General features: G+C 37.8%; 1 protein-coding gene across 2 annotated transcripts in view; it reads left to right on the forward strand.

Annotated features, from left to right (window-relative positions):
• LOC119652553 overlaps positions 1-26,002 on the forward strand; it is a 503,388-nt gene that overhangs the window by 218,986 nt on the left and 258,400 nt on the right. The window lies entirely within an intron of this gene.

Consider the following 26,002-nt stretch of genomic DNA (forward strand, 5'->3'; position numbering starts at 1 on the left):
TCAGAATTTCAGCCCCATCTCTGGAGGTTAAGGCACTGAAAATAGGGAGAGTTTTAATATCATCAACCTCCTTACCCTTTCTTATCGATAAAGTTATTAATGTTACGAAAATAGCCCATTTTGAAGCGCCATAGCCTTTCAACGAGGAGTGACTGCCACAATTCTTCGATGATGTTAAAAAAAGGAACTTCCTCTTCCTACTGGGTACCCTATTTATCAAACTTTACCATTACGATATCATTTGAAGCGCCATCACTATTTGAACAAAGGTGTCACTCCAATTTTTCAACGGACTTTGAGAGAGAAGATCTCTTGCTCCTCTTTTCCCGGGGTTCGAAGTTAAACCCTAGCATTTTGACATGAAGATAACTCTAATTCGGGGCGAAAATGACCGTGGCAATATTTTATCGAGAATTCTTTCTCCTTAGTGCGATGTGGTTGAAAATGAAAAAATTTCTATGAAACATAAAAAGAATGGGGTGACCGTCACGAGCCTTTGTCAGGATGGAAGAGAGGACCGGTCTTCTCCCCTGCATAGAATCCTCAGCCCATACGAGGACAGGCTTGGAAATTCAACCTTTACCAGAATTTTCATGGCGACCGGGTGAATGGTGTAAAAGTTGACCTATCGTAGCGTCATCTTGTGGCGAGCTACAACAAGGTAGATGGGAGCAAAATATTTTTCATGGAAAAATACATGTGTGGACCAACTTTCATGGCGATCAAGTGAACGGTGTAGAAATGGGTCCTTGGTAGCGCCGTCTCTCTATTAAAAAATATGCATATTTACCAATTTTCATCGCGATCGGTTGAACAATTTTGGAGTTTATCGATCAAAAACGAATATATACCAATAGTTTCCATTTTTAAGGTTTTGTGTCTGGCATACCCGATTTATTCGGAAACGGCTGGGTGGATTGTCACCAGAAATTGGTAAGAGCGTGTGGTCTGCTGTTCCCTTTACATACAAGGGTGCGCTTCATACATGTAAACAGAAAGGTGCAAAATTTTTTCAGCCAAACATATTTATGTATTTATATATATATGTAAATGAAACTTAATATATATATTTGGACATCGAACAAGCGATATTCAATATACGTAATTTATATGTACATATGTATACCTTTATGCACGAAGTAAATCGAAAATATGTGTACGATCAATTCATATACATGCATATACAATACTGTATTCGGTATTAAGCAATGCTTGCATGTTTAGGGTGAGCATAATATGTAATATGTACGCATTTCTTGTAGTTTGAAAAAATATGAAGGCATATTTTGGGTATTTAGCCATATATGGCTGGAAAAAAGTGCGTTGAAAGTTTCTCACATAAGTCGAACACAAAACCTTTGTACTCGAAGCGCCAGCTTCGGAAGTGAGGATTATTTATAGGAAATACTGTATTTTCAAGTCCTGTAAAACGAAGTCTACCGCTCATAAAGATACGTTAAAAAGCACTTCAGGCAAATCAGCAACAGATCAGATTTTCTCTGTGCGGCAAGCGATGGAAAACTGTTGGAATATGGACACCAGTTGCACCATCTATTCATCGACTTTAAAGCCGACTATGATAGCATAGTCAGGGTAAAACTGTAGACGGCCATGAGAGAATTCCGTATCCCGACGAAATTAATAAGACTGACTAGGCTGACCCTGACCAATGTGCGAGGCCAGATAAAAACACCAGGATTACTCTCAAGACCATTCGACATCAACAACGGTCTACGAGAAGGGGATGCCCTATCATGTGTCCTCTTTAACCTGGCCCTGGAGAAAGTAATCCGCGATGCTGAGGTTAATGCAAGAGCTACGATCCTCTTAAAGTCAACCCAACTACTGGCCTATGCTGACGATACCGACATCATGAGGAGAACGACCCGAGACGTACAAACTGCCTTCATCCAGATCGAGCAGACGGCAATTGGGGCGAGATGTTGGGCTGCACATCAATGAAGGCAAGACAAAATATCTGGTGGCAACGTCAGCATCAAAAACCAACCAACCAACAACATCAAACTGCACTGGTCTAACGGGAAGAACAAAGATAGGAGACTACAACTTTGAGACCGTTGATAATTTCTCCTATCTAGTGTCGAAAATCGCAACCGATAACAGCTACGATGATGAAATCCGCGCACGGTTGTTGTCAGCCAACAGAGCCTATTCAGCTTACAAAAACTGTTCCGCTCGAAGCGTCTCACCATAGGGTCAAAGCACTTACTGTACAAAACAATAATCTTGCCAGTCCTCATGTATTCCTCGGAGATTTGAGTTCTTGGCAAGAAAAATTGCGAACCTTGGCCGCGTTCGAGAGAAGAATCCTCTGAAGAATTTTTGGTCCCTCTACATGAGGATGGACGATTCCGTAGTCTACACAATGACGAAATCTATGAGCGATACCATGACCGTCAGGTTGTGGATAAAATCCGACTCAATAGGTTTCGGTGGGCGGATCACTTAATCCGTATTAATGAGGATGATCCCACCCGGAAAGTCTATAAGGGCAATATCTAAAGTAGAAAAAGAAGACGAGGCAGACCCTGCCTAAGATGGGGCGATGGCGTAGGTCAGGACGCCAGACAACTTTTAGGGATATCGAATTGGTGGACCTCGACGCCAAACCGGGATGTCTGGAGTTCCTTATTAAGGCAGGCCTAGACCGGATACCGGTTGTTGCGCCGTTGATGATGATGATGAAAAAGCACTATATATCGATTTTTGCAATTGTATCTGAGATACGGAGATAAATCTACCTCAACACTAATATATGAACTTGAAACTGGTCTTAGCTAATTTCGTTTATAAGAAGTTATAATCTCACAGCTTAAAGAAGAGACTCAAAAGTTAAATGTTTTCATCGCTTCTTACGTTGTCTTCAAAGGTAAAGCTTGAAAATGTTACATAGCTCTAATATATGCACACCATAAGAGAACTACCCTTCCGTGAAGAATTCCATAGTTAGCTATATATTCGAAAATTGAGGGTTTGCAAAAAAATATAATGCGAAATAATGAAGCAAAAAAGTTTAATTATTCAGACATTAGTTTGTATGGTTGTTACGATATTTTGTACATTACATACATATAATATCTCTAAAGTTTGGTACTCACGCAAGTTCTTTAAATAGATTTATGTATGTAATTCTACAATATCAATTAAATTTCGGTTTACCTATTTATTTTTATATATGCTTTTGTTTCTCCTGAGTATTTAACAACCATTCTCTGGTTTACTTGTTAGCTAATTGCCTTTTTTGTTTTCCTACTACACAATGTACTTTTCTTCCTTGAAAATTCTTTTTGTTCATTTGAAAGAAAAATAGAAAATAAACTCAACAAAACTTCACAATATTATGTCTGTGATTTATGGTGGTGTTTGATATTGTGATGCAAATAAGAGGTGGTGACAACAATGGAAAACACACACATAACACACCTACATAGGCAGATTTGTTGCTTATTATTTTCAAGAAGATATTCAAATATTTGCTTCACGTGATGTAGAGCAAATCAACCAGCACGTGAATACAAATTTGGAATGCAAGTGATAAGTTGTATCCAACGACTAAAGGCTACCCTATTTGAAGAGCAGATTAAAATAGTCGTGGTTACGAAGAAATTTTGTCTAATATATTTCTACATATTCTTGTCTCAGTTATCAACTTATATCACCGTTGAGCTACTGATCACGTTGACAAGTGGTGATAACTACGGATTGATTTTTAATCAAAGAGAGATACGAGACAGTCCAGTAATAGTGGGTATATGTCGAAGAAGTCGAAGGAATATTAGAAGGAATATACAAAAAATGTGGCACTAAATTGACCTAAAAGTAAGAAAAAAATCGGTATTTGGGGTGGAAATTATGCTGGGCCCACTCTATCATTTCATCAATATTATTGTAAAAGAGAAGGAGATGCATCGCAGTGAGTAGGATTGCAGGTCGGCATGAACCAGAACTGTATCGAGGAATCTAATTAGTGAATCTTCTTTTAGAAGTAGTCCCGATTGGAAACGCTATCTGAAACCTCAAAGTTCAAAAGAGTAAATATTATACTGATGATGATCGTAAATATATGTAAATTGGATATCATTAAATAGCAAATTATAACATATTAGCAACAAATTAGTAAATTGGTAGAGTGTGAAACAGAACTGAAAGTAATCTTGGCTTCATAGCTATTTTCTTCTAAAGTCATTTTTATTAATCCATTTTTGGTTAAGTAGAATCCACCTGCAAAGTTTCAAGGTCGAACTTAAAATTATTTATAAATCAAACTTGTTTCCAAGGTTTAACAACTTATAAACCATTTGTTCAGTAAATTTTTCCGAAATAGACCCATTAATTTGAATACGCATTATCTTCATGTTCAGTCGAATTGGTAGATAAAAACAGAAGCTTACCGGCAAACCTATTTGAAATTACAAAGGTTATGTACGGCTGTAAATTCATATGCGTACAAACATTTGAGTAAACATCTTTAATCGCCAATCACCTGTGGCGACAAAAACCATCATAATTCATTTTTGTCATCGTTTTCAAATATGCGTTTGATTTTCAATTAGTGTAAAATTAACATAAACGAATCAAGACGTGATATGAAGACCTCAAAATATTGATAGGGAAAATAACACAATACAAGGTTCATATCCATTCACAACGTACGTGATAACATATATAGGTACATACGCCCATAGTTACATACGAACGTATGCATATGACCTCTCACTTAATATGACCAATTGAACTTATTTAAGAGGGTCATAACATGTGTCTTGTCCCCTCTCATGATACTTGAGAAAAAGAAATTTTAGCTTGGAACCTTGTGTCATCAGACAATGAGGAAATAAAAACACACAAAATACAGTGTGTGATTTTGCGAGTCGTTGAATAATATTAGAATTACTCACAGCTAGATATGTATATTCGCAAATAAATTACAATAAGTACGTAACGATACTTTTAACTGATTATATGCATAGAAAGCCATCGGTAAAAAATTCGTTGTGTATCTGCAGAATAGCAAGATAAACAGAAAATAAAACAAGGTTGAAAGCTGCATTAAAATAGGATATTTCCTGACTGGCAAGATTTTGCTATTTTATCTTGAAGACAGCAGTTACTGGTTCTAACTTAAATTTTTCATATCTTTATCGGAAAATTTTCCATTCTAAAATATATAAAAAATAAAGTGCAATATGGTAATGATAACACATACAACCACTATATTGATTTGTAATTATTTACTTTAAAAGTCAATATTTCATACAAAAAAAAAATAGTGGGTTCACTCGGAGATAAACAAACATTTTAAAGCAATTGGTTGTCTTTTTATGAGTCTTTGTGTCATATTGTTGATATTAACCATTGTAATAGCTGTATATATTCAAGCGTATTTTACGGATAATTAACACCTATACAACTAAAGTAATTTTCGATACATTGGATCATTTTATTTCACAAAACTATGGTATTCTCAGACACAGGAAAAATTTTAAACTCCTTATTTTAAATAGGTGTACTGAGGATAATATAGGGTTGAACGAGGCGAGGGGTTGCTGGATTTCTACAAATATGAATGACGAATTTGTTTTGCAGTCTTGTACAATGACGATTGATAATTGGGTGCATGTCTTGCTTTATTGCGTGCATCTTGCAAACTATAAATAGATGAAATTTGGGAATCAAAACATCAGGCATTTTCAATTATCGTATGGGTTTATGATGCTTTTATATACGGTGATTCATTTAGACTTTTGTTTTTCTAAATTTAAGTAAAAGGAGATTTTGGCAAAAATGTTTGTATGATTGGAAAGAAAAATCTATAGCATTTACCTTTTAAAATCTCATCTAAATGAGCCTCGTGACTACACTTAGAATGGTGCACCCCGATTGTCCAATTTTGGACTATATGTACGTTCGAGCGCACTTGGTATCTCACCAACAACGCATGTAACACTGACTTCAATGTGTAAATTGAAATTGTCTTATTAGAAAAGGCTTAGCATAACCACTAAAGGAAATAGTCCATGGACTTTGAAGAATTTAGGAGGATAACTTACCGAGCCAAAACATGAAATCAAACGCCACTAAAATTATTTCCCAATAAGTACATCGTATGAAATGAATAGACAGTTTCGCTAGTACTGTTTATTGTTATGATCTTCGAGTCGTCAGTAGTTACGTTACTTGCTTCACGTGGACTCCTATTACTGGATTGCATAGCACTAGACAAAAACCTGTTCTATAACTTTAATATAAGCGTTTATTTGACATTAACTTATACAACTGTTCTGCACAATTAATTATAGAACAATTCCTTCAACTGGTACAATTCAAGGCGTATTCATAACCGCCGCGATCTGTTTTGGTTCTAGAACGAAACTGATCCCGTGGGCGGATTTCCGACCCGCGGAACATTCCAAAAAGGCAACTAAACACTTTACTAGAAAACTGCTTTATGCCTTTGACATTATCTCCTTGCCGGATTTAGAGTCATCTGTTAGCAATTATTCTAACTGAATATTCGCCCTGCTGTTATAGTTATACAATTTGGGTGTCCTGACTAATTGTCATAACCGCGATTTAAATTGATTTCACACATAATTTTCCAAAGTGATTTTCATCACCCTGCCCACCGCCTAAACTTGTTCGTCCCGAACAAGAATCAGCGCTATCTGCCTGGTGTTCTGAATCGTGACCCATTTCTCAAGGTACTTCAATTTCATTTTCGGCCGACTTTGTCCATTTCGCCTAATTTAGTTAACAACGTCAATAATTCCCTAATTTCCCAACGAAGTCCTTCCAATTTCGATTGTGACTTTCGGTTATCTTCCCTCTTGGGATGTAATGTCAACAACAATACTAGTTGGCCGTCGAAGGAGCTGTACCCTGATAACGGTTTTGCTTCAATTATAAAATCTCGTTTGAATGTAGTTCGAGGCTCACATATCAGTATCTCCCTTTATGTTCGTATCTCATGTTGATCACACAATTTTATACAATCTGATCCTAAATATGTAGCCCAATAAAACCGCCATTTGCCCTTCGTTATAATTTCGGTGATATCCTAATTCTCAGTGTTTACTTCTTCACGAGCCTTCAAAATGATATCTCGTGTCGTTGCTCGTAACACAAACATCAACATTTGTACAAATCCACGACCAGGAACCGTTATATCAGATTCTCCCGTGGTGCCGCATCTTAGCCATGCAACATTTGACCGTTAATTCATTCCAGCTTCCTCTTTGGTTCTGTTCCGCCAAATTGTTTCCATTATTTTTACCACTTTTCCAGTCTTAACATATTGTTCAAAAGTCAGCTCTTTCTCTGCCGTAGCACTCAAACGATAAACATTACTGGATCGCTTTACGAAACTCACTCGTGTATCCTCCTTACTTTTCGATTTTCTTCTATCATTTTCCATCGTCTTTTTTCAGCTTTTCGCTTGGCATTTTTTTTTTCGTGTTGGAGTCACTCGACTTGCATGTTCCTGGCGATTTGGTAACTGTAGTTTTCATCCATCTCTGTAGCTTACGCAATCCCACCGCTGTCACCAATTGTAACGTTCTTGGTTTACATAGACTCGTATCACTGGATTTCGTAGCACTAAACAAAAACCCCTTCTTTAAAATAGCAAGCGATGACGGCTTTACGGTTTTTTACCAAGGCAGAGGCAAATCGTCAGACGCTGCCTCACTTCTGCCCTGCGAGCAGCGTGACCGTAGCGGCTCGCAGATATTGAGTGCTCCTTTATATAATTCAAAGAACACGGATTGCCTACGAATTATATTGAGCGCACATTCGCCTTATTGACCAGAGCTTGGCCAGAGCTGAAAATATTCGTTTTGAGAATAATGGGGTCCTAAGTCCGCATCAACTTAATGCTGGACCGGACCAAATGGGGAGCAACTTACTCCCTCTTTCCTGGTCCACGGACAGTAGCCCTAAGCGAGGGACTTAGGACCCCTTCATTCTCAAAACGAATACCCTTCTTTAACTTTAATATAAGCGTTTATTTTACACTAAATTATACAAGAGTACTGCACAATTAATTATAGAACACTACCTTCAACTAGTACAATTCGATGCGTATTTATAACTGACGCGTTTATGTCTCCTTCTGAAACTTCGCGGGCGGACTTCCGGCCCTTTTATACCACGTGGAAGATTCCAGAAAGGCAAGCAAATACTTTGCTAGAAAATTACTTTGCACCTTTGACAAGATCTCCTTACCGGCATTAGAGTCATCTGTTAACAATTATCCTAACTTAATATTCGCCCTATTATTGGTTTTTTGTCATTGCTACGATTTACTTTGAGGTCACACATAATTTTCCAAAGTGATTTGCATGACATTTTTTTATTCGCGGAAACCGATATTTCGGAAAACACTTGTCAAGGCAGGGAGCAAATGGTTCCCGCACTAACCGTTAGCCGCACTAACATTTTTTGAAGAATTTGACTTAAAATGCAAAGATTTAAAAAAACTTTATGTGGTATTTGCGGAAATAATTAATAATAATATTGTAAAACAATAAAAAATTTTACATTTTAAATAAAACTCTACAATGAGTGTAATATTAGCGAAAAATCAAAAACCGTTAAATTATTTGAAATAATTTAATCGCTAGAAACACTGCAAGGTACGTATTCCGCGAATTCGTTCTTCCTTTCCCTTACTGAGGAGTGAACAACTAATTCTCAAAATACGATGTTTGTTTGAATAAACTAAATTATAGCTGAAAAATGAATAACTTCTTTTTTTCACTTGAGATATTCAGTAGGAACTTCAACATAGCATAATAATCGTTGGCGCAACAACCTATTTAGATTAGAACATTGAAGTATGTTAGAGCACTTCTTTTAAGACCGTTACGGTACGCTAGAGGATTACAGTACCCTGTAGGAGGCAATATGGTCAGCATTACGCTCGTCTAAGATTATTACCCTGATTTGACTCAACTACAGCTAGTATCCGACATCAAATCCCACTAAATGTACTCTAAAGTTTTGGCACCCACTTGACTTATGAATAATTTATTGATATCCCTCAAAGACCATAATGACCGGGGGCATCTTGTGTCCAATGGCTAATGATTAGGGACATCCCCAAAAATGAACGAAAAATGCTCAAAATGACGCCAATATCTATTGAAAGGGACATCTGTCGTCGATGTATGGTTGTGAAAGGACAGTATGTCTATACCGCTTTCAATTCTGATAACTCCCTACGTGCTAGAAGTTTATAACATACACTGTCCATGTTTTGTAGTATGATGACTTACTTAAATTCAGATACTTTTTATATTTGAGGAGGGGGATCTATAGATCTCTCTAGAGACCCATTGGCCGTCTGCATCGCTGTTCGACTATCTTTCGCATGCATTTTATTTAGAAACGGTCATAGATATTGCCACGAAATTTGGTGAAAAGTTTGAAATTGTGAACCACTATGCATGTAGTGAGTCATATCTTTCTACACTTTTTTATCAAACAAAGCCATGTAGGATATCAAATGGAACATCTTGATTAGTACTTTAAAGCATCAAACAAGTGCCAGTTTTGTTTCAAAGGGGGAATATATGATATATGGGGGTTGAAAATCGCCTTTTGATTGAAAAAGCCATTCTCAGAAACTATCCGAGCCAAAAAAATCATGGTGATGACCCTATACGACGCGTCGATCTAAAAATACTCCCAATATGGATATCTGCTCAAACAAAGTTATTAATACTATGTTACTACATTTTGTAAATAACTGAAAACCGGAAAGTTTGCTGGAAATCCTACAATTATTAACAGAATTACAATAAATTGAAATTGCTTTCTGCGCGCGAAATTAGGGCACCCTAAAAAAAGAAAATGTCAGTATCACGTTGAAGTAAATAGTTAAAGATATTCAATGTACATACGCTACGACGTATATACAAATGAACACATCGTGCACTCTAATATCTTACACAAAAAGAAGCGTAGAGCCTCCGGCTACCGACTTGTTAATAATAGCTTCTCGTTCTGTTATACACATTCGCTTCTGAAACCAGGGACTTTCTCAGGGTGCCGAAGTATAGAGACTAGCCAAATTAGATTAATTGCTTCAGGGGAGTGGGAGGCGCAAAGTTTTTACCTAAGGCCCGACTTTTCTATTTATGGCCGTACCTCTAGCTTATAACGAAATGGCGAAATGGCCAAATTCGGAACCAGACAACGAGATTGTGACTCATGGCTTTCAAATACTGGTCAATGGTGAACCAGAGAACTTGTCGGGTGATTCCTCTAGATCCGGAATTTTCTCAGGGGACTCGCGAATAGAGATTCTAGTGAAACTAGTTTATTTTGATACGGATTGGCGATCCGGAATTGCTTCCTTTGCCAGTCTACATATAAATGCCATAAATTACGCAAATTTCGTGAAACAAGAAATCCAAAAAATAAATCAAATTTGGAGGAATAGGATGATCAGAATCAATCATTACACAGAACCCTTTCGGTATTGGCAATGATTTGTTTATTCAGGTGGTTGGTCTGCTTCGACCATCCCTTTCAATGGGAGTAACAACAATGGAGCGGATTACCCGAGCATTACTCCTAATCATCCTCTCTGAGTCGATATCATTGATGAAGTGGAGAGACCCGAGTCCAGTCCTCAACATGGTACTTAAGCTGGGCTGGGTACACCGAACGTGGCACCGCTTCGGTAGAAGTAACAAGGCTTATCATCTGGAGCCAGCTTGAAAGTTACACAAACATCCGACAACTCCTAAGCGGCTATGCAGAATATTATGTCGTACTATGTTTATCTGAAATTTTGGAAAGATTAACGTAGAGGGATTGATCGGAGCTTTTCTGATAGGGATCATCTAAGTATTTTCAATGATAAAAAGCCTTGTTTAAACTTAGAAGAAATTTTTTTGCAAAAAGTTTACACACTTTGTAATCTGTTGTAATTTGTTTCTATTGAGTCCTAAATTAGGTCCTAATGGTGGGTGGGAGAGAAATTTTGTGCTGGGTTGTGTATGTAGAAAATGCACAAAATCAGAATATACAAAAAACGTTGGGTTCGCTTGTTAGGCCTGCTGATAAATGAAACGCGCTTTCAAAGTTCCTCACAAAAGGAGGCCACAAAACTTCTCATACCTAAAGCGGCTAACTCTAGTTTTTCAATGTGTTTCTGATTAAAGTAAAATTTCAAACCGAATAGTTCAAACTTTTGCTTTTTATTATTCAGGTAAATCTAGAGCGTTTCTTCAATGATTTTTTGAAATTGTTTTCAAGGTTACGATGTAAGGTTGAGAATACCTGACTATAAGAAGTTTTGACGATAGCAGATGCCAATGACTTTTTTATTTACTTTTCTAAGATTAGATAGATTCATGACAGTAAAAGTGCGTCTGTTTGGAATTTTATGGCAATTAGTTATTCCAGGAAATAATAGAGTTTGATCTTGCGCCATTTTTTATCTTTTCACGCAGATATAAAATCTTCAAAAGAGGGCATTATTAGATAGCATTATTATTATATTGCACTTCAGTGACCTTCGAAATGTTCAAATGGCATCGCGTTGCTTCCATTGTAAGTTGGATAGATTAGAAGTAAGCATTTAACTACCCGGATCGCTAATTGGGCGGGTTTTCTTGAGTCACTTAGCCTAAACTACAACTAATAATTTAATTTAGCGCAGCTACCAACGAGTCACCATATATCATCTACTCTTATTGCTGTTGATTAGTGGAGTTGTCCGAAAATAAGCTCTGTTTAATAAAAGTGATGAAATTCGAACCACACTATGTTCAGTAACATCGAAAGCTCATATTTGTCCTCCTTTTCAATACCACGAACTGGACACCTTCAAAATTAAGCCGATGAATATTTATCAAAGCATAGATTCATTAGATGGAAGGTTTCACCAACTGGAGACAATTCGAATTCATATTTTCTATGTTAGCATAGCACTCCGCTAGTTACTCATGCTTTTGAATGGAACCCGTGGAGCACTCTTTTCTAGAAAACCTACCTCTTCAACATGAAAACGAAATCAAGACATTAGAACTAATATAAATTACCTTGAAATTGCTTTTAATTTACGGCATCATGTGGTGGAAGAACTCAACTTTCCTTTTGGCTGCAAGGATGGTCGTTAGGTCTATAAATTTCAAGGTCCCAAGTTTATCTCACCGAATATCTATCTATATTGTCTTAGCTTAAGACCAACCTGTCAACTTCAATTTCAACTTCAACTTCAAGTTATTCACTTTGATTTTCTAACATCAAGTCACCTATACTTCGTTCCGTCTTGTGAATATTTCACATGCACCGACTTTTCTTACCTCTATCAAAAATTCGTCCGCACACTATTAAAAATCCGAACTGTTATGTTCTGCTCCTTAATTTATTCCTGGTGATGATCTCCACGTACTTAATTCGCCTAATGGTTCCCACATTACAGTTTCACAAGGCTTTATCAATCTATGATCCGCGGTGAGTTACATGCCCTCCACTATGCACTTTTTTCCCATAACTGTTTTGACACTAAATTTTAGTTGCTTCAAAGCTATCCACTTTTTTGTCCTACCCGCTTGGTAGATTATCTATATTTTATCTTAGTCCTTCCCTAACCTTAGCGTAACCCTCAACACAATGCTGGGTTTTTCGTTTTCTTTCACATTTATCACTATCACTGAATCTTCGAAAACCATGACCGTTAGAGGGGCGAAGAAACAAGTATGGAGGGTTCTGAATCTTATTGAGAGTTTGAAGTTAAGTTCACGAATGATATCAGGGCTCTTACACTACAATTAGAGATTTCCTTGAGGTCGCCCAAGAAGCTTTTACTCTCTGTTTATTGATTGTCTTTAGTTAGACATTCAATTACGGCTCACTGGCGGCTCTAAAGATTTGATGACAGCTTGAATGTCAGTCAAATTGACTATATGTCGTTGGGAATTCGGATAAAACTTAGTCCATTGACAAACTGGCATACCTCGAAGGAACACTTTTCAACCCATTTTTAGTTGATTGGTTGGTTGGAAATATGGGTTCATAACTTTGCATTGTTTGTCTTCTATTCCGCCCTAGCTGAGAGATCCGCAGCAAAACGTCTCCTGAAGACAAGCCAATGTGTAGCACAGTTCGTAGTATGTAAGACTTAAGTAAGTACAGGAGAGAGCACAGCTAATATACTACTTACAAGAATTTCTCCTGACTAACAAGCCTCAATAAAAGTACCTTCTAACGGGCATACTTAGCATGGGAATTCGCAGGCAATAGAACGAGTTTTGCGTCAGTATTTAATTTACTTTTCAACGTTAGTAGACTTAATAAAAATCCGGTTCATAAGTTTATATAGTTACGTTGTCAATTGGGTGGAGCCCAGATCCATAGAAAAATAAAATTATCAACAGCACATTACAAATCAATCTCAATTTAATCAATAAGCAGAAAGATAAATCTTTTTATTAGCGCTTCCTTTCCAAAATTAATATTTGCTTGAATGAAATTTAGTGTTCATCGAATTATTTAATATAATTACCACCACTTGGGATCAATTTAGCACATATCGAAGCAACTGGTCGGAGACATACTCACATCGACATTCCTTTGGTGATGATTAACATAATCTAAATATTATATCAACAGATTTTTGTTGTTATATACAATTATCTTGCCACCGCAATCGATAGTATCCTCCATTCGCAGTGTATTGTGCAAATTATAAATATTGTTTATTCATAAAGGCATTGCTCCCGCATCATATCATTAATCTTCTCCTGAAAGTTTAATCTGAAAATGCATCGATCATAAACATGAGGCAGATCAGTGACCCAAGCCAGCCACAGAGAGGTCGACATTCATTAATTTTGCATCTCAACGAATAATTATAAAAAAAAGTTTTTGGAAATGAAATTCACTTAATTAACGCTCAGCCCTTTGTAAATAATCAAATTTATGACACCGATATGGTAATAAAGATAAAGAAGAACTGAGCGAAACTTTATTAGCACGCCTAAAATTTCAGTTACTTTTATCTTCTTTTTTTTTTAGATAAATCATGCTTATTTCACTGCACAAACTATATGCCCAACAATTTGCATGGACTTATTGTGTGCATGGCGGTGACGATTCCCCTTTGCGAAGCTAAGTGACGAAAATCACACCGGCTCCCCCATCATTTTCGTATCCACTTGACCGCTCCTTTTATTTTTCATTTAATCAACTTATGATTAAAATAATATAAAATTTCTAGAATAAGCTGTGGTCGTAACGAACAATTTGACTTTCAAGCTATACTTTAAGAGAAAAGCAAATTAATATAATTTCTTATATATTATATATATTTATATATAAAACAAAACAGAAAAAACAACAACGTAAGTCATATTCAACACTATTAAATTAAATAATTTATTTTTGAGTTTATTTTGACGAAATAGAGTAAAATAGCGTCCTAATTACTCAATTTCAAATAAATAGCCGATTTCAAGGGCTCTTAAGAGAGGGGTAGTTTGACTACTATTTTAGTAATTTGAACGTTTCTCGCCAGGTCTCAGCGGCTAGCTTATTTGGGAAGGAGATTGGAAGCTAGCACTATCCGACTTTGTGATTATTTTATATAATTTCGATGTATAGCTTTTATGGGAAGCAAGCAAATTCGTCTCTCCCACTTCTGCATAATTATTTGATTCTAAGGATGATTCCATTCACTGGATGATATTTCAAGATATTCAGATTAGATATAACAAGTCGGAAAACCGGAAGCGGAACGCTTCAGGTATGAAAGTTTTGTATATTGCTTATATAAGCATATGTAAATGGGCATTTATGTACCTAGCTCGTAATGTTTAGCATGCATTTGGTATGTGATACCATTCAGTTTAGTATAACACTGATATCAAAAGTGTTAGAATGCAACAAATTTGTATTAAAGCGACAACTTTGACATTTTATAATTCTGTTAATAATAGTGCGATTTCCACTAAATTTGGTACTGCATATCATGTTCTATAGTGGAGCCTATATTACTGTAAAAGTTGATGATTCTAGATCAAACTTAAGGGGGTCCCAGTCAATTTCTAAAAAATATACCAATAATAAATATAGCATTATGCTATTACTAACTTTATTTAAATAGGTTTCGGTATGAAGAGTATTTTGAGGCCATTCAGATATTTGGGTTGAATGATTTCTGAGAACGGGTCATTGTAGTAACTGATCCTTTTCGGACCACTGCACTCCTTCCCTTTGCAATCAATGTTAAAAATAATACTAATTATTTGATATCTCACATGACTATATTCGGAATAAACAAAATTTACACCTCCTTTTGCATATATAGGGACCTCCTTAAACTTAACGTGGAACTATGTTACTCATTGCATGCGAGCAGATACCAAATTTCGTATGAATGGAAGTCACCGTTTTTGAGATAATAGATGTGACAGACAGGCGGATAGATAGAGAGTAAACTGATTTTAATAGGGTTTCGTTTAACACAACAGTTTACAAATGGAAAATTTAAAATTGAAGACGCGTATTTCAAGAATCATAATTACCCTTCCTAAGTGACCTTAGTAAGACCCAATTATCAGTCAGGTATTTTATACTAGAGGATGGGCAACAGTTCATTAAGGCAAGTCGAGGCGGGTTCGCAAAAAATTCAATTCTTTTCCGTAAGCCGCTTTTGATTTTGTTGATGCTCTAATACTTAATCTGACTCTTTTCCTCTTCTTGAATATTCTTCAATATAATATAAGAAGCAATGCATGAATCACTATAAAAAGATACGACAATATCAGACGTCTTTATATTGAATTTATTTGGCTTAAAATAACGTTGCCGGACAATAGCCGAAAAAACCACCCCAAAGTAGTTTAAACTGCATTTTTGCCTCTTTATATTTATTTGCCTAGTGCAATTGATTAGTTCGGACCAGCTTGTTATCTTGATGTGAAATGTATACATCGGTGGGAGCGATAATAAAATCTTTAGGCTGCAGCCCAAGGAATATATTCACTTTGCTTGATTATCGACAAAAATGGCTAAATGCGTATGAGTTGGGTTTCCCACTTATTTATAGGTTATAAGGTATAGAAGTGTAGTATAGGTAAACTTACTTTTTTAAGGTTTTGTGTGAAACAAAACCTTATTAGAATCGAGACGGTGTCTGTCTGTCCGTCTGTCCGTCTGTCTGTCTGTCTGTCTGTCTGTCTGTCTGTCTGTCTGTCTGTCTGTCTGTCTGTCTGTCACACCCGATTTATTCGGAAACGGCTAGACCGATTGTCACGAAAATTGGTGAGAGTATGTACTCTGGTGATCCCTTTACATGCAGTAAGTGGCGCCATCTTGTGTTAAGTTTAAGGGGGGGCTCCCCGTACATGTGAATGGAGGGTGCAAATTTTTTTTTCACAGAATGTAGCCATGTAGGGTATCAAATGAAAGGTCTCAATTAGTACTTTTCGAATCTGGTTCAATATTTGATATTGGGTGAAACATAGGGGAGTGAGGGTTCAAAATATGACCCACAAAAAGTGTAACAGGTCTCGTTCTCAGAACCTATCCAACCGAAAAATCTGAAAAAAATCACAGTGGTGCATCTCTACGAAATCTAGGCCTCAAAATATATCCGGTTCCGATATCTGCACAAATAAAGTTAATAATAGTATATTTCCACATTTTAGAAATTTACCCGGCACCCACCCTTATGTTCATCCCAGAAGTACAAAATTCGGCATGCCTGTAACGAAGAATATAGTGCACAGTTTGGTCAAGTTTGAAGAAAATGCAACTATTATTAACAAAGTTATAGGGGGTGAAACTTTACAATCTTTTGTGAATTTCGTGGACTCTACAACCTGCATGACGTCATCATCACATATCAATTCGTCAATACCACAACGAAATGAGTTCTTATGAATTTGGTCGCAGAGAATTATTTGGTTTTAGTTTTTTAGTTATTTGTCAGCCAGACATGTGTGTATGTAGGTATATAATATATGCGTGCTAATGAACTTTGCGGGTAGTGCCTAATTCAAATAGATATAAGAAGTAAATCGGAAATATGGGTGCGATCAATTTATATACGTGCATATATGTGTACAGTATTCGGTAATAAGCAGTTTGTTTGTTTAGGGTGAGCGTGATATCTATGGCTGCAATATGTACGTATGTCTCGTAGTTTGGAAAAATATGAAGGATTATGTTGGATTTGTAGCTATATACGTGCGTTGTGCGTTGAAGTTTCTTCCATAAGATGAACACAAAACCTTTATACCCGAAGCACGAGCTTCCGGTATTCCGACTTGTTTTTTACTTTTTTATAACTAATAAATTACTGATTTCTGAGAAAAAGTTAATGAAAAATGCTTGTTGAATATGCACTTGAATACTGAACGCTATCCATTAAATTTATCTGAAGTCTCTTTCAACTTAAATGTTTTCATTCATTTCGTTATAAAGGAGGGGAATTTCAGTTAAGAGTGAAAGTGGAAAGTAGGGAATTCACAAACAAAAAATATTGTCTAGTGTTTCTGTTTTATACGTTTTCACTGCCTTTCAAGCATGTGGTTTTGGAGTTAATCTCCAGGTTCTACGATCTGTCTATCTTTTGATTATTTCCTACAGAACGGGTGTGATGAACGTCAAAATTTGGAACAACCTCATTGAGTATGGTTTACGACTAAACAAAAGCAATTCTACAATCGGAATCTCGACGCCTTAGGTCTGAAAGGTTTTGGGTGCTTCCTTTGTAATAATATTTGAATGTAGAATCGTTCTTCTAATGTATATGCATTTAGCATGTGCGACTACTCCCTTTAATTCTTCTTTTTCGTCAGCCTTTGTCCCTTTCACAAGCATGCCTGATCTGGGTGCAATCTCGAGGCTCTTAAATCCCCACTAGTCTAACGTAACATCTTCGTCTCCATTACCGCAAGGCGTCGTTCATTGTCTTTTATAGTTGGCCAACACTCAGAACCATAGAGAGTGACAAGACGGACAACATTGCGGTAAATTTTAGATTTGAAACGTTCGTTGATACGTTGATCACAAAGAACACCAGTTGTGGAACACCACTTCATCCAGGTTGCGTTAATGCGTGAAGCAATTCCATAACGCAGTTCTCCATTGGCTGATAGCGTTAACGCGAGATAGTTAAATTGATCACTTCTGGACAGATCACTGCCGCTGACAGTGATTGTGCCTGTTTCATGGGGATCGGTCGTCAAAAATTCAATTTTGTTTAGATTCAATCTGAGCCCGTGTTGCATGAGGCGACCATTCCATTTTTGGGTAAGTTGCTCGAGATAACTTTTGCTATCAGATGCTAGGAAAACATCATCTTCATAAAGCAATGTGTAGGGCGTTGGACGTTGGATATCCCGTGTGACGGTGTCCATAACAAGAACAAAGAGGAGTTGTGAGAGGGCGCTTCCTTGATGAACACCAACAAAGACGCGAAGCCATACTTCGAACTTTACTTTTCGGATCGTTGTAGAGCAACTGAACTCAGCGCACGAGTTCTTCTGGTACTAAGTGTTGTCGTAAAGAATACCAGATGAGTTCGTGTGGCACACGGTCAAACGCTTTCTCTAGCTCCAGAAAGGCAATGTAAAGAGGGCGATGCATCTCACGGTGTTTCTCCATGAGTAACCACGCAGCGTGTATTGCATCAGTAGTTCCGCAGTTCTTGACAAATCCGGTTTGATCCACGGTTATTTCAACGATTTCGCGAATACGGTTGTCAAGAATGCGTTCAAAAATCTTCATGATATGGGAAAGTAATCGGATCGGACGGTAATTTGAACATTCTGCTGGACTACCATTCTTTTTCCATATTGGAACATTATTTTCTTATTTTTTAGTATTAGTATTTTCTTGACAGTCAGATGGTGTTTTTCCTTCCTGAATAACCCGATTAAAGAATTCATTGAGCCACAGTCTTGGGTCCCAGCTCTTCGGTTTCCAGAGCTCAGATGCGATGTCGTCAGGTCCTGTTGCTTTCTCCGACTTCATTTGTTTTATTGCCTCTTCGACTTCAGTTGCCCTGGTCTAAATGTCGGCAATGATTGTGGAAGTGGAGGATGAGCAAATTCTTCAGTTTAAATCTGCTCGAAGTATTCTCGCCACCTATCCGTTGCGGCTCGACGGTTGGTAAGCAAAGTACTGTTCTTGTCATTAACGCAACAGAAGTGTTCGATATCCTGTGTACGTTCGTTACGGCTTTTAGCAAGTCGATACAAATCTCTCTCGCCCTCTCGAGCGTCCAGTTTATCGTTTTTTAATGGTTCGCTCGGGTGACAGCAACCGCTTTCTTTGCTTCCCGGTTGGCATTCTTATAAATTTGCCAATTAGCAGGCGTTTTATCGTCGAGAAATTTATGGTAGAGGCGTTTCTTTTACGGACCTTCATTTCAACATCATCATTCCAAAGCCATGTATCTCGGTTGATGTACCGCTTACCTGGCTTGGTGACCCCGAGGGTTGCAGAGGCCGCTTTGTGGATCGTGTCTTTCATTTGGTTCCATGATTCTACCACATTCGCAATAGTTGGCAATCGTATGAGTGAGATCGTTTCTTCTTTCTTCTCAGCAAATCGCCACCATTTGATGCGCCGCGAGCCAGTGCGTTCCCCGTACTGTTTTATCGGTGGTGATGTCATAGGGAATGACTTTGCATATTGATATTGAGTGTTTTGAGATACAGTAATATTACACAAAAGATATAGCCTTGAAGCACTTCAACTTTGTCAATAATAGCAGGATTTTCATCATGCTTCGTAGTATCATGCTTTATATCGTAGTCTACATTATTACAATACATGATTCTAGGATGAGTTAGGGGGTTTCCCAAAAATATATTACAATTGAAAGACAGACTGTTTTACACAAGAACTTTAAAAAAAGTTTTTGTCGATGGAGGCCGGTGTGACCAAATTTAGGAACGGCAACCTGCTTGTAAGTGAGCAATTTTAGTATTCCTAGCTGGTGTTTTTTGTCAATGGTGAGTTGTACAATTAAATTACCTTACGTGCCGTTAGTCTTGTTACTTTAAATGTTTCCTCTTCGGTACACTGAATCAGTTTTATATAAGCACGTTTGAAATCAGGATGTTTGTTATTGGTATGCTATTGCATCCATAGTCGAAAATGTTAAAGAGAGAAGCTTCTACTACGTCGTTATGTTATCCTAGCTTGCTAAAACCCGCTAGCCGAAGATTGTCATGAACATCTAAGTCAAATCGTGATATCTACGTATGCTAGGTATGCTGGCGATTGAAAAATGTTTGACTCCGCCTGAATTAAGCTCATAAAGTAGAGATGTGTCAAATTCGAGTTTATTCCGATACCAACGGGACAAAGGACACCAAAGTGGAGACAAAATAGACGAAAACTGAAGTAAACATAGACGTACTCTGCAAATTCAGCAGCTAGCAGCTACCCCTCCGCCGCCATCTCTTTCGCAGTAGCGTCTAAATCTTGATTCATATTTTACTGCCATTGGAAGTTTTCATGCAATACCTTACTTACAGTTAAACAGGGAAATGCCCAATTTTAGGTATTTTCTGCTGAACTGAGACTTTAACATCTTACAACGTGGCTTGTAAGAGGATGCAGCAACTAAGAGAAAGAAAGGAAAACTCTGAATTGTTACTGAACCGAATGAGTTTACCACACGAACGGGATCCTTCAAGATAGCTTGGTTATCTTGCTTTGGGTCCTGTAAGTGTCCTTTCTCTGGTATGCGAATCGAGTCCGTGTCCATGTCGTTTCATGATTCTTTACAGTTCATGGTGGCAGCGCCTTTTTCTGGTTAAAAGTAATAAAAGTCACCAGATAATCGACAATCAATGCTGTCGTTACCTTTTTTTCTCACCGCATAGATTCTTAAAGGGTGGTTTTATTAAGAATCAAGATTGCATACACTGGTTAGCGACAGCCAGCCGCTCACGCAAGACGAGCTTGCATGCTGATCATAATCATTGATTCCAGTTGATCATCACATAAAGTGACCGTGCTTCGTTACTCCATGTTTAATGCGTATATTTAACAATAACAAACGAAAGAATATTCCATGTAACTAAATTAGCATAACGCATAAAAAAAGTTGATTGATGGTTTCGTCCAGGGTAGAGGCAACTCATCAGACGCTGCCTCACCTCTGCCCTGGGGGCAGAGTGACCGAAAGCCGTGACAAGTTGTAACCGCTCCATTTATACTCGAACCCCCACTCACTTTTGTCACTTGCTCCATCACAATATCGCCCATCGTATTTCACGAAGTCTTTGGAAGTTATAATTCCCTCAGATTCCGTTCAACCGCTCACACCGGGTAACTGTCGCTAGATTGTACTTTGCGGTGGCGGTTAGCAATTACACTGCTATTCTTTTGCGGTTATCACTCACCTCTCCCGTTCCGCGATACGAAGCTCTTTTTGGATGTTCGGTATAACTGGTACCATATCGTGCCACTCGTTTTCCGACTATAGCATGTGATCCGAACATACTCGGAATTTGGTCCTCCATGTCCCGAAAGCCCGGTGACCTTCATGGCCCTGAATAACTTGGACATGCTGGGTCCTCGTCGTGGTCAAACCTGTAGAGGAACTTATTGTAGCCACCGTGGACAGATAGTACTTGCGTTACCTGGTAACTACAGTTTCCATGGCGACGATTTATACTCGCATCGGTGATTGAAATCAGTTTATGTATCGATCGGTCTTGCGTGGAGCTATGGAATCGGATCTGCCATCTGACCATTAATCTCTTCCTTTCCTCTGCCTTCATTACTTCACACGTCGTCTCCTGTTGTAGTTATCCTGGCGTAGATTCATGATATCTATTCAGCCACAATGTCTACCGGTAGCAAACCAGCTGTGACTAACACCGTGTCGTCGGTGATTGTTCGAAAGTCATTAGTCTCCCTCACGGCACATGTCCTGTATGATCGCGGCGTTGAGGACGACTAAACTAATGACTTTAGAGATTAATACTCTACTGACGTGTCTGGTTTCATCGATATTTGGCAGCGCTTGTGACAGTAATGCTTTTTTCCATGCATATTCCGCATGCATTCGATCTCAGTTGATTATCGAGAATTACTTCCAAGTATTTGGCTGCCTCCTTGCTTCTCATGGCCTGGTTTCCAATTAGCATTTCGATGTATTCCCGCCTCTTCTAGCTTGTTATTGGGACAGTTTTTATTTTGTGACCTGCGGATACTAGTCCGGTAGTTTCAAGTAAACATTGGGTCTTTCGGATAGTTTTATTTATTGTTGTTTCGATTTCATGGTTGTGCAATATCGTCCGCGTAACCAAACACTATTACTCCTTGCAGTAAGGGTACGCGTAAAACTCTATCGTACATGACAACTTCAAGAGTGGACGCGGCACTGATTCCCGAGGGATACCTATTCACGCCCGGTAGTAATTTCTGCCTCGTCGGTGTCATATTTTAGTTGCCTGTCGATGAAGTAGGTAGCCATTGGGTATTTTAGGTAAGTCGGAGTATTCTTACTGATGAGCGGTATTTTTCATCTTTTGTTTTAAACATCATCAGTCTATGGGCTTTACCCCGGGGGTTTACATACGCTTCTTGCAGAAGGTTTTTAAGTTTATAAAGCTTGTGGATCATCTGTCTAAATATAGAGAGCCGTTTCTGGAAGTTAAGTTTTCCTTTAGATTGTTGATCTATTTTTCGGGAATGTAAACATTTCGCCTTGAGTTCCTTTGTCTCTTCGTTCCACAAGTAGCAAGGCGAGCTTCTCTTGCTGGGTACTCTTTCCTGCATTAATGCATGTGCTAATAATGCCTGAATTAGTTATTTGGACAACTTTTTTGCTGATCCTTACTTTATACTGCCGGAACTCATCATCAAGTCAAATGCATTTGAGCCAAAGAAGCTACTATTTTGGACCTAACGGCTTGGCATTCTGCACCTTTCTGTGCTTTTTGAACATTACCGCCTGACCGTTGCAGTATGTAAATGATCGTTTACCCACCAACTCCTCTGAGACAAAAACGAATAGGTAGCAAAGGTGATGTCAATGGTAGATAGGGCTTGTAAATTCCTATTTCCAGAGATGCAAACGTTTCGAACTGCCTGAGAAAGACTTCTGACGTTGGTATCCCTGCTACCCTACTCGGAGCGACTCTTCTGATTTTGACAATTTCTGGCGATGTGTCCAAACTTTAGGCATTTGAGGCTTTTTGTAATCATCGAATGTTCTATCCAGCCTATTTTTTCCGTTCCTGCTTCGAAAAGAATCTTCGCACTTTCTGCTGTAAAGTCCAGCGCTAGAGTTTGTGTGCCGTACAGATATTACTTCTAGGTACATTGCATTCCCAATTTAGAACTCTGACCATGTCCTCCTTAGTAGTAATCTTTTCGATATCTCTCGATGATAACAGACATGAAGATGTTAGGATTCTGGGGTTCTAACATTTACTATATATATTCAGCGCTTCATTGACGTTCCCTCTCAACTCAGCTGATTTTCCGTGTTTCATTGATTCCTTTTAATTTTGGACAGCGCTGTGTCGATTTTCCAGTTTTGGCTCGGTTTTGACGCTGCGCAATATATCCGAGTTGACACTGGGTTGTGATATGTTTGTGCCGTTGAGCTCAGCATTTTTAACCTCTTCTTGAAGGGGTTTTACTCGTTGGCTTACTTGATTTTACCGTTATTTGTATTTATGGTATTTCGAAGATTGTTTATATTCATAATAGTTGGATCCCCATTTAAAGTGATCCCTTGGTTATCTATGCCGTAGGGATACCATGCAAGAAGCGTTGGCGCCGTCGCTTATGGTGTCTTGCGCCTATTCCAGATAAGCGCTAATCAGGTGTGGTCCATATGAGTCACCACCAACCACGTAATGGTGACGAAACATCGAACGTTGTTTGAGGCCTTCCAAACTTTAAATGAGACGAGACGGGACATTCACAGCATTGGCCTATAGGCCATTTTGGTAAGATTTCATATTACGTACTCTAGTTACAGAATATTGCAAACATCAACCCAAAGTCAACTCCTTCAATCCCGTCGTCATATTTGCCTTTTAACGCGAGCTCAGGTAGAACTGACTTTACATTTTAACAAAAAAGTTTCGCATCCTCTGCTTTGAGCTACTGATATAGCCATTTATATAGAAATTACCGTAGTGTATACCACTTAACCTGTTGAATGTAAAGTCATGATATTGGTATGACAGAATCAACCGATATATAAACCTGGATGTGTATTCCTACGAAGATTTCCATCAAGAATTATCATGTCAACTTTGTGGAAAGAACATAAGAACAGCACTAAGTATAATATTTGGCTTTTAAATCCATGACGTGATACCAGGTATACCCGAAAACCGTCAATGTTCCTTAGGTGCATCTTTTCTTGTAGCCGGCCCATAGGCTTCTTTGCAATTTTTGCGATTGTCCTTAGCTAATTTTGCAATTGTACTTTGTACAGGATGGGCGGATCTTTTTAACATGACCTCAGTCTTTGCATAAATATGGTTAGTACCTAGAAATGAATGTCCACACTTAGTAAGCCCATATTTTCAACGGAAGGGTGGATCATATGACGTCATTTCGCAGAAATCCGTTCGTATCCTAACTCCAGCGATCATTATCAAACAAATTTTATAAACAGAATATCTTATTGATGGGGCTTTATTCGATCAAATACTATCCACTATCCCTCGAGGAAAATCGAGAACAGTGCATTGTTGCTAGTGGCTTATTGGTGGCTTGACTCTGAAATCAACAAATTAACTTGGAGATGTTTTTGCTACCCTCTTGTAATTTGTTTTTGGTGATGAGCTGGATTTTTCATGATTGCTATGTGATTTCAATTATCTAATTGGCCATAGCTTTTTTTTATAGTTACCAGCAAATTCTAGCCAATTAATTAGACAGTTGAATTTCCGATTTATTAGATATACTAGCAATCATAGCGGAAATCTTAATAGAAAGTAATTACCAGAATCTAAACATGATATCTATATTCTGGTAAACAATCAAATTATTTTTTGGGGATTCGACCTTAAAAAAATCGATAAAAGTCAGCGAAATTTCATCCGTAGTTGTGAGTAGATTAGACCACTGCCAATTTACTTATCATCAACAATATCAATCAGATGCGAAATAGCATTGTTCAATTGTAGTACGTATTATGTTCAACTAAGCTTATACTGTAAATTAGCCGAGTGTCGGACCAACCAGAATAATAACAATAATAACAATTGGTGGTTGATATCACGTATTCGCGAATGTCTTCATCAGTTGATGACGGGAGATCTTAAAGAATTGCTCGTGCGTGAAAAGAGTTTACGGTGCTGATGGTCTCTAGAATATTTGCAAATTGAAAGGGACTTTTAAGTGAGTGAAAACTTTGAAGATTACGTCGTTAGTTGCGTATTATTCTGAATTTCAAAAGTGATTCCATGTTGATCTGATAAGGACAATTTCATGTAACGGAATTTTGTGTTTTCATAGTGATAAATTGTGAAACTCCCAACAAATCTGAGTAATGGTGGTCGTTTCTCAGTTTCTTTTCAAACATATTGTTATCAAGCGAAGGAAAACAAATAAAGTTCCAGAACAAAGGAAGGATACTACCATCCAGTTGGAAACCACCATGTACAATTTCATTTAACTTGATTATAAAATTATTCCATTCTGAAAAGCAACTAGACTAGATGTAAACTTCTGTCCAATGCAAGCCATCTTATGCAAATTCCCCATTTGTTAATATTTAGAGGCAGCGGACCAGTGAAAAAATTCTAAACTTCAACATAATAATTTGAATTTTTTATTAGCACAATAGCAATACTTCATTCTAATCACCATATTCTTGCTGGCTATGTAAGCACACATGACATCTTCGTCAAGTACTCTTCAGCAATAATTCAATAGGAATTTACATACTTTGAAGTCAAAGTATCTCTGGAGGAAAGAATTCCTCGCGGTGATGAAGCCAAGGTACCGGCAAACCAGATTTGAG

Source organism: Hermetia illucens, chromosome 3 (assembly GCF_905115235.1).
Source record: "Hermetia illucens chromosome 3, iHerIll2.2.curated.20191125, whole genome shotgun sequence".
Lineage (NCBI taxonomy): Eukaryota > Metazoa > Arthropoda > Insecta > Diptera > Stratiomyidae > Hermetia > Hermetia illucens.